This window comes from Rattus rattus, chromosome 13 (assembly GCF_011064425.1).
Source record: "Rattus rattus isolate New Zealand chromosome 13, Rrattus_CSIRO_v1, whole genome shotgun sequence".
Taxonomy (NCBI): Eukaryota; Metazoa; Chordata; class Mammalia; order Rodentia; family Muridae; genus Rattus; species Rattus rattus.
This window is the reverse complement of record NC_046166.1, coordinates 34,640,333-34,649,369: the sequence shown is the minus strand read 5'-3', so window position 1 is coordinate 34,649,369 and position 9,037 is coordinate 34,640,333. Positions and strand designations below refer to the sequence as shown.

The 9,037-nt window shown below is 38.5% G+C and overlaps 1 non-coding gene across 1 annotated transcript; it reads right to left on the bottom strand.

Moving 5' to 3' along the window:
- Nucleotides 1-8,042: 8,042 nt before the first annotated feature.
- LOC116915121 lies at nucleotides 8,043-8,174 on the bottom strand. Its single transcript, XR_004389802.1, has one exon. It is a non-coding gene; the product is annotated as a small nucleolar RNA SNORA17 (small nucleolar RNA).
- Between the last annotated feature and the right edge of the window lie 863 nt (nucleotides 8,175-9,037).

Sequence of the window (9,037 nt, the reverse complement as noted above, 5' to 3'; positions counted from 1 at the left end):
CTACCAATTACAAACTCAAGAGGGCAGCGTTAGTCTCTAGACTGGTCTCCCCTTTGTATTTCAGACTTTCAAAAAGCCAGAGTCATATTAGACAGCCCCTCCCCACGTGTTTGTCTATCAGTTTGTTGGTCTCTGCTTCAAAAATAGCATAGAAGATGGTTTCAACTGCAGAAATTCACTTTTTCCTGTTACAGTTGGTTGAAATGCAGGAAGATAAGATTCACTTGTTGGTAAGGGCTTTCTTCCTCCCTTCCAGATAGAATCTTCTGTAGGAAAAGGAGACAACAATCTTACTGCCATTTTTGTTTTCAAGTGCATCACTCATGCTCATAACCATATGTAAATCTAATCATGACTGAAGGCTTCCACTTACCAATACATTCACAATTTAAAGTTTGCATCCTGTAAACCTGCTTAGAGTATACACCAGCAGCTAGTACAGTTCTCTTTACATCCAAGCAGATATCTTACTGGTTTTGTTTTTCTAGAAAACTCTGATATCTACATCTACCTTATCATCTCCAAAATCTACATTCTGGAATGACACTGACAAATGTGGTCCTTCTAGATCACTCACATTTTTATTCCCATCATAGCTGCTTTTCATTTCAATGAGACCCAAAGACCTCTGGCCACTTTCCATCTTGCAAGATACTCAACAGCCTTCCAGTTTCAGTGGGAATTCCCACCTTTGTCCTCAAAAAGGCCATCATAATTTCTTCAAAAGTTATTCCACACTTTTTCTCCATCACTCTTCATCTAAAATTTCAGATGCCTCAGTTTTCCCCAGGCAATTGAAACATCTTGCTTGTTTCTAATTTGATTAAGATCCCTGTTCTTTTGACCATAATATCTGCCCTTCATCTCTACAATACATACATGCTATGTATTCTTCTTGTTTGTGGCATGTTTCTTAATGTTTTCCTTTTAGGTTTAATTATTTTATGTATGGTGTTTTGCTTGCATGTTTGTCTATGTGCCGCGTGTGTTCCATATGTTCATAAAAGTTAGGAGAGGCATAAGATCCTCTGCAACTGTAGTTATGAGAGTTGTGAGACACCGTGTGAGTGCTGGGAACCAAACCTGGGACCTCTACAAGAACAAATACCTTACCACTGAGCCAATTCTCCAGTCCTGTGTCATATATCTTAAAAACATGTATAGACTATTTTAATTATAAAAATTATGTTAAAGGAACACCATGGGTTTCCGTGCTTTCACATACTTAGCACTCTAGGGCTTACCAGTTTATGATCAGGAATAGATGATTAATGAGGTTTTACTGGATAAATAATCCCTTTTATAAAGAAAAATTTTTAAAGGCTGATGACTATAGAGAACAAGTAATCATCGTTAAGGTAGAAAGTCTGGCAAATGCCCAGGTGTTTATTTAATGGTAACTCCCCATCCTTTCCTTTTCAATAACCAGTGGCAGAGCATGTGGAACCCAGAATGATGAGGTAGAGACGCTATACCAATCCATTCTGTCTGGTAATGAATGTATGTGAAGAGGCCATAAGCATTCTGACAGAGCGAATTTTGGAGTACACGTATCTTTTCATGGTTTGTAAAATGCACTCTGTAAATATGATGGGGCTTGACAGGGCCCAGCACAACCAATCTGCAGTTGTGTTTCTGCCTCATGCTTTTTTCTCTGAGAGTTCGTTAACTTCCTCAGGACTCAGTTTCAATGCATGCGATTGGACTGCGTTGATTCTAAAATCTCTTTGAGCTCTGAATTTCTATTCTAGTCTAATAAGGTTTAAATTTTTAAAAACCTTTACAAGGTACCTTTTCTTTTAAATATTAAATTACTGTGTAGCACTTTTCCTCCCCCCAAAAAACAAATCTTTGTCAGCACTTCAAGAAGCTTAGATATAAACTTTTATCCAACCTCTGCCAAAATGCTAATTACTTAGTTATTTTACTCTTCATACAGATTAATCAGAAGGTTTTACAAGTAATATGTAATCCAGAGATGTTTGTATATTGTTAAAAGTCACTTAACCAAGACAAAATAGAAAATATCACATGAAAAGTATTAGCTTTAGAAATCCTGACTTAACCATTTAATGTGTTTCATGGTCTACCAAATGACCAAATTGGATTATTTAAGACAAACATATTCCCTTTTCATGAATTCATGAGGATAATTGATGAATGACATCCAATTTGAGTTATTTATGAGAGTAAGTTACCAAAGAAGAAAAGAAAGAGGACTCCTAGGTAGAAAGTACAGCTTAGATATGACTGACTCACCTCTTTGCTACTGTTGCAAAGAGTATTTGTTGAATGTCCAGTTAACTGGTTTTACAGGTCACCGTGTGCATAGAAGGTAGACAGCATCGTCTTAAAACTATAGATTTTTATAATTATAGCTCAATCTGATAACAGGGATACATTGCGGACAATCAGGGGATTAAATATGTCAATTTCACAACTCATGCTATAACCTTCCACTCCCTAATCTAGAAGCATCTATGAAGCAACAGAAAGGAAATTTACTAGTCCAACCAGTGAGCAAATAGGGATGAGTGGGGGGAGGAGGTTATGGAAGAACAATCAGGAAATTACCATCAAAAACATCTAACAGAAAGAATAAATTAAATTTGTTTGGTTAAAATGGTAAAGATGAAATATCTGAGTAAGAAAACTAGTCATCATATGCTGGAACAAATAAAGCAAATATGGGGTAGGAGGCTAGAGAGATAGCTCAGAGACTAATAGCATTGACTGCTCTTCCTAGGGGTCCTGAGTTCAATTCCCAGCAACCAGATGATTGATGGTCTACAGTCATCTGTAATGCTATACAATGTCCTCTTCTGCTGTGTCTGAAGACAGCTATAGTGTACTCATAAATAAAATAAGTAAATCTTTAAAACAAATGAAACAAAAAAGCTTATATTTGAAAAATAAAAATAAAAACAAATATAGAAAGATCCTGAAAATAGAATAAGTAATCTTACATCTAAAGATGTCAGACAAAACTACTCTATAAACGGAGACTTTTATAAACTGAAGCATCACAAACTTACATAGATTAAAGCAGAAAGAAAAAGATTAAAAATGTTAGCACAAATAAGATATGAAAAAGATGGATTAAAAGGAGCTAGCATGTATCTAATTAGATTTTGAGAAAAGTATTAGAAGTGATGGCAAAGAACTAGACAATAATTCAAAATGTTGTAAGAAAAGAAACATGATATTAATAACAGCATGAACAAAGCTAAAGCATAATCATCAGATACATTTCTCTAAAATGGAACAAAATTTTGATGCTTAAATAATACTTAAATATTAATTAAAATCAAACTCAAGAATAACAAACGAAGTACGCATGAGGCTCTTCTAAATTGAGAACAACATTATTGAGAAAAATTAGGGAAAACCAAGTAAAGGAAGAGTACAGAATTATGTTTTATGTGTTGCTGCAATTGTGTGCATAAGATGCCACTGCAGTTCAGGGCTCAGAAAGACCAGCATGTATCTAATGAAGTTTACTCAAAAGACATTGAATGAGATGTGTCATGGCCTGGACTGACACGTGTAGGTTGGCTGTTACAAGCTGGAATTCACTCGTCTGGTTCTGGCCAGGCTCTCAGTGGGATGGGCCATCTCAACTCTAGGAATTATTCTATCCCTTGTTTAGATTGTCTTTAATGAATTTTCATGGCAAAAAAGTAAGAGTAAGGACAAAACTTGATGGTTTCCAAACTGTTGCAACGTGTCAGTCAACAAGGCAATGTCCAAAGGCATTAGTCATTCTATGATGCTTGAGGACTACAGTCATAAGATAATGTATGGCTATGGGGACAGGTGAGGAACTGGAGCCAGAAAAATAATTATCGTATTACAGCTGTGTTTGTGAAGCAGAGAGGTCAACCTGTAAACCGTATCAATTCACCATTTTTTTTGTTTTCTTCCAGGATTCACTTATTTTCCACGGTTCACCCTGAAATCAGTCACGCCTCTCAAAAACCTGACAGGTTTTGAACATTCTTTTTAAATTTGCATTTCATGTATATCTAGTTCAACCCACAATGTTGAAGAATTTTCAAAATGTGCTAATGTATCCAAAAGAATTATGACAAAAGATTTTCTACTGTACACACATTTGAATGTAAATTTCCAAATAATGTCTTTTGACGTTACACTTTTGTGATTTTCATTATCTATCACATGAAACTTTGAAGTTGCAGATTTATTGATCCTATTTTAGTTCAAGGATGCCATGAATTTCATTGAAAATGGTTTTAAATTGTATTTCATTCTAAAAGCCAAGTTTGGGATCATGCAGAGATGGGTCAGTAGCTAAAAGGCATACTGTTCTTGCACAGGATGTGAATTTGGTTCCAAATACCTACTTAATGTGCTTTATAACTTGACTGTAACTTGGGCCCCATGGGGTCTGTTGCCTCTGGCACTTTCCCTTATACACATATGTCTACTCCCAATGTACATACACTGTCTTGGTCATTGTTCTATTGCTCTGAAGAGACAGCATGACCATAGCAATTCTTATAAAAGAGAGCAATTAATTGCATCTTGCTTCCAGTTTCAGAGGTTTAGTCCATTGTCATCATGGTAGGGAGCATGGGAGAATGCAGATGAACATGATGTGGGAAAGTGGAGAGAGTTCTACATCTAGCTACGCAGGCAGCAAACACTGAGCCTGGCTTGGGGGTCTTGAAACCTTAATGTGCACCCTCAATGATACACTTACTCTAATGAGGCCACCTCCCTAATCTGTCTCAAATATACATGCCTATTGACGTTATTCTGACACAAACCACCACACATACACACAATTTAAAATAATAAAAGTAAATATTTAAAAATCCAAGCTTGAGTGTACTCTGGACAACTGGCTTTTACAAATGCCAAATTAGTTCCATCCATTTGCCTGTGAAATTCATGATGTCCTTGATTTTAATAGCTAAATAGCATTCCATTGTGCAAATGTACCACATTTTTTGTATCCATTCTTCAGTTGCAGGACATCTGGGTTGCTTCCAGTTTCTATCTATCGTGAATAAAGCTGCTATGAACACAGTGGAATACATGTCCTTGGAGTGTAGTGGAACATCTTTTGGGTAGATGCCTAGGAGCAATATAGTTGGGTCTTCAGGTATTTTCAATTTTCTGAGAAATCACCAGATTGATTTTCAGAGTAATTTTACAGAGTAATCTCACCAGATGTGGTTCCCTTTCTCCACATCTTTGCATGTGCTGTCACTTGAGTTTTTTATCTTAATCACTCTGATTGGTATAAAGTGGAATCTCAGGGACATCATGAATTTTGTAAGCAAATAAATGAAATTAGAAAATATTATCCCCATTGAGGTAAACCAGAACCAAAAGGACATGCATGATATATACTTACTGACAAGTTGGTGTTAGCCAAAAAGTTCAAAATACCCATGATACACCCCACACACCCAAAAAAGTTAGCAGGAGTGAAGGCCCAGTGAGGATGCTTGAATCCCATTCAGAAGTAGGAAGGAATAAAATAGTTATGATCAGAGGCAAAGGAAGGGACGGACTTGAATAAGACAGGGGGACCAGAGGGCAAGAGGAATAGTGAGGAAGGAGCAGACCTGGAGAGAGCCAGGAAAGAGTTCCAGAGTTCCAGGACAATGAATTTAAATATTCAGCTGGGGGTGGGGGGATTCTAGGAAGTCTCAGAGACCTGGGATGAGAGAGGACCCTAGCAGGCAATGCAGGTAACCTTAGCAGAAATGCCCAACAGGGGACAGGTGGAGAGATCACCTCTAGTAGTCAGATAGGACCCCCATTGGAGGGATGGAGACATCAACAAATGTCACATTAAAGAAAATCTTTATCTAACTCTACTAATGAATAACAAAGAGAATAGAAATCATAATAAGATGTTAAAAAATAATGAAAATACAGATCTGAATATATATGGAAAACTATGCTTGTTGATGAAACATAGCTACAAGATTATTAAAATATAATTATTCCAAAATGATTCATAATTATATTTTGATTCCAGTCAGAATTTTAATGAATGCTTTCAAAGAATTTACAAGTGCATCCTGAATATAACACAGGTAAACAATGCCACACAATGAGTTTTTATAAATAAGAAGGAACAGGCTAAGAGACATTTCCATGGATCTTTGTGTGAAGTTGATGACATATGAGCTTGCTCTGGTTCTGTATGTCTTGCCCTAACAGACACCAAGCTTTCTTCCATAAGGTAAAGCTGCACTATTGCAGAAGAATCAAGAAGGCAGAGACACATGTGTGACTATTTGAAACCCTCACACATGACAGAGGTGTCATGAAAAATAAGCAAACAACATATGCATGTAAGAACAGGTTTTACTTTACTTATAATGGTGAAATTAGAAATATACCTTATAGTCCATATTAGGTGGATCAAAGATCTACACATCTTAACCGAAAGTATAGAATGTCTTTTTAAAAAAAGAAAGAAAAAACTTATTACTGGTTCTTTGTTAGTTTTACAACATGCTCCGCAATCCTGTTCAGCTCTCTCCCCTCTACCCATCCTCTACCCTTGAAATCTCCCCACTCCCAAATAGAAAATATCTTGTTGTAGAAGCTATAGTGTGTCACAGTGTGCCTCACAGTATACCCTTTTCTCTACAACTCTTTACATACGTATGTTCACTGCAGTTGTTCTGGTAGGAGACCTTTGACTTCTTCTACTCTAAAGATACTGGATCTTCATTTGGACTTCTCTTGTATATACTGTTGTTGCCCTTTGTCATAGAGATTAGTTTTGGAATCTGTAGGACCAGCCCCTTCATGTACTCCAGCAGTTCAGCTATGAAGTAGATGTTGGGGTTGGTCAAATCAAAGACCTGGATCTGGGTCTGAGAGGTATCTGAGCTGGAAAGCCTGTACTCTCCCACTCTTATGCCTTCAGTAAGGCTCACCCAAAACTACCACATTCAGGGTCAACTCTAACGGGCTGCCCAGGCAAGGATCAGGGCCCAATCTCTTGAGCGCTGCAGCTGGTGAGAGGCAGGACCAGTTCTTCTGTTTTCATGACCCCAGGGCAAGCTCTTCCACCTGCTGCAGGGGGTTAGTCACAGAGCAGGGAGGAGGGTATCACTTCTTCATCCGCACCACCTAGAGACAAGTGGTTGGGCTAACTCTCCTATGCTTTTCTTATCTTCCGGCTTGCTGACCCACAACTCCTGCAGTGTATGGGCTCACTTTCCTCGAGTACTGCAGCTAACTAGGGACATGGTCAGTGCTCTTGCTTTCATGCCTTCAGGGCCAGCTCTCCCATGATGCTCAGATGTGGGGTAGGGACAGTTATGCCCAGGTGTGAGGTAAGGACGGATTTGCAGAGTCCTAAGACATCAATTTGTCCCCAAGTGACAAACCAGACCAGGGATCCAGACCCTGGCCTGTGGTGGTAACAGACCCCCTTCTGCTGTAGGGCCAAGGACCCAGCCATGACTCCTAGCGGCAGCACAAGTCAGGTCCCCACTGTGCTCTCAAGTGGCATCAGCAGCTACTCACATAGGGCTGTTCCTTACTACCCTCAAATCTCCAGTTCTGTCTCTCTTCATTGTGCACATATCCTTCTGTTTCTCTTTCCCTTTCGTTTCTCTAGCACTTGCTCCTCCTAAGGGTGCCCAGGGTCTCTTTGTGTCTGGGGTTATCTCAGGAGCAGTCTCAAGAGTGCTTTGTGTTATGGTAAAGGGAAGGGGTCATTTATCACATGTCTGCCCACAGGCCTGGCGGTAATAGCACCGGACTGGGGGTCATCCCAGGCTAGCTCAGGACCCCATGGTGCCAGTCTGTCAGTCGTCTTAGGCTCACTCCTCATCTGGCCCACCAGGTTGTCCAAAGATATTCTATCTCAGACTCATTCTTGCCCAGTACCTGTCATTCCAGGCAGGGTTCTTCTAGTTTCTGGCTTGTTCCCTAACCTAGGAGCCCACCAGGCCAGGCTAATGATCATGTCAGGCTCCTTCCCTGTCCAGGACCCCTCATACCAGACTGGTGGTCATCTCCAACTTGCTTTTTTTTCAGGGTATGTTAGGCTACTAATCATTCAGATGTTCGTAGGTCAGAACACTGAACACAGACATAGCCTCTATCTTCTCTGCCACCTACCGACACACATGTGACACAGTAGCCACACCCGTAATGCCTCTAAGGGCAGATATGGAATGTCTTTATGACAACCATGTAAGAAAAAGAAACTTTAGTCATGATTCAAAAATTCTCAAAATATGAAGGCTGACATTCAAGAAAAGAAATTAAATATGTAATTATATACACATATTATATAAAACTTGCATGCAATCCAGAAGTAAAAACTCAGTAGAATGGGAGCTAGAGAGATGACTCAGCAGTTAAGAGCACTGACTGCTCTTCCAGAGGTCCCGAGTTCATTTCCCAGCAACCACTTGGTGACTTACAACATGGGATCCAATGCCTTTTTCTGGTATGCCTAAAGACAGCTACAGTGTACTCATATAAATAAAATAAATTTTAAAAAATTAAAACACTTTAAAAATTCAGTAGAATACTGAGAAATAAAGCAAGTTACATAGTGGTATGTATTATACATGTATACATAAACATTAAGAAAAATACAACATAATTAAGGATAAATCATACATCAATATGAATATAAACATGAAGTGAAATTAATAAGTAGTCTAACAGGAGTGAATAAAGAAAGACCAGACAGGTGAAGACAGACAAAATTCTGTAGTTTCTTCTGTCATGTTTCCTTTCTTTGGAATATATGAATGTATCAAATTGTTAAGGATTTGGCAACATTTTCTGGTGTGGTAATGATACTGTTTCTACAGACTTCTGAATTTTTGCATTTTTTTTCTGGAAAAAGAGGGGAGTCTTAACCATATTTATGATACAAATATATAGAAAAAATGTTGCTGCTGTAGAGAAAAACAAATCCGAGGCAAAATAGCAAAAGCTGTATCAAGAGTGACAGCAGGCAGGCAGTTTTCTTCCTCCAGAAGTGCAAAATGTCATCTTTGATTATTTTTAATGATGC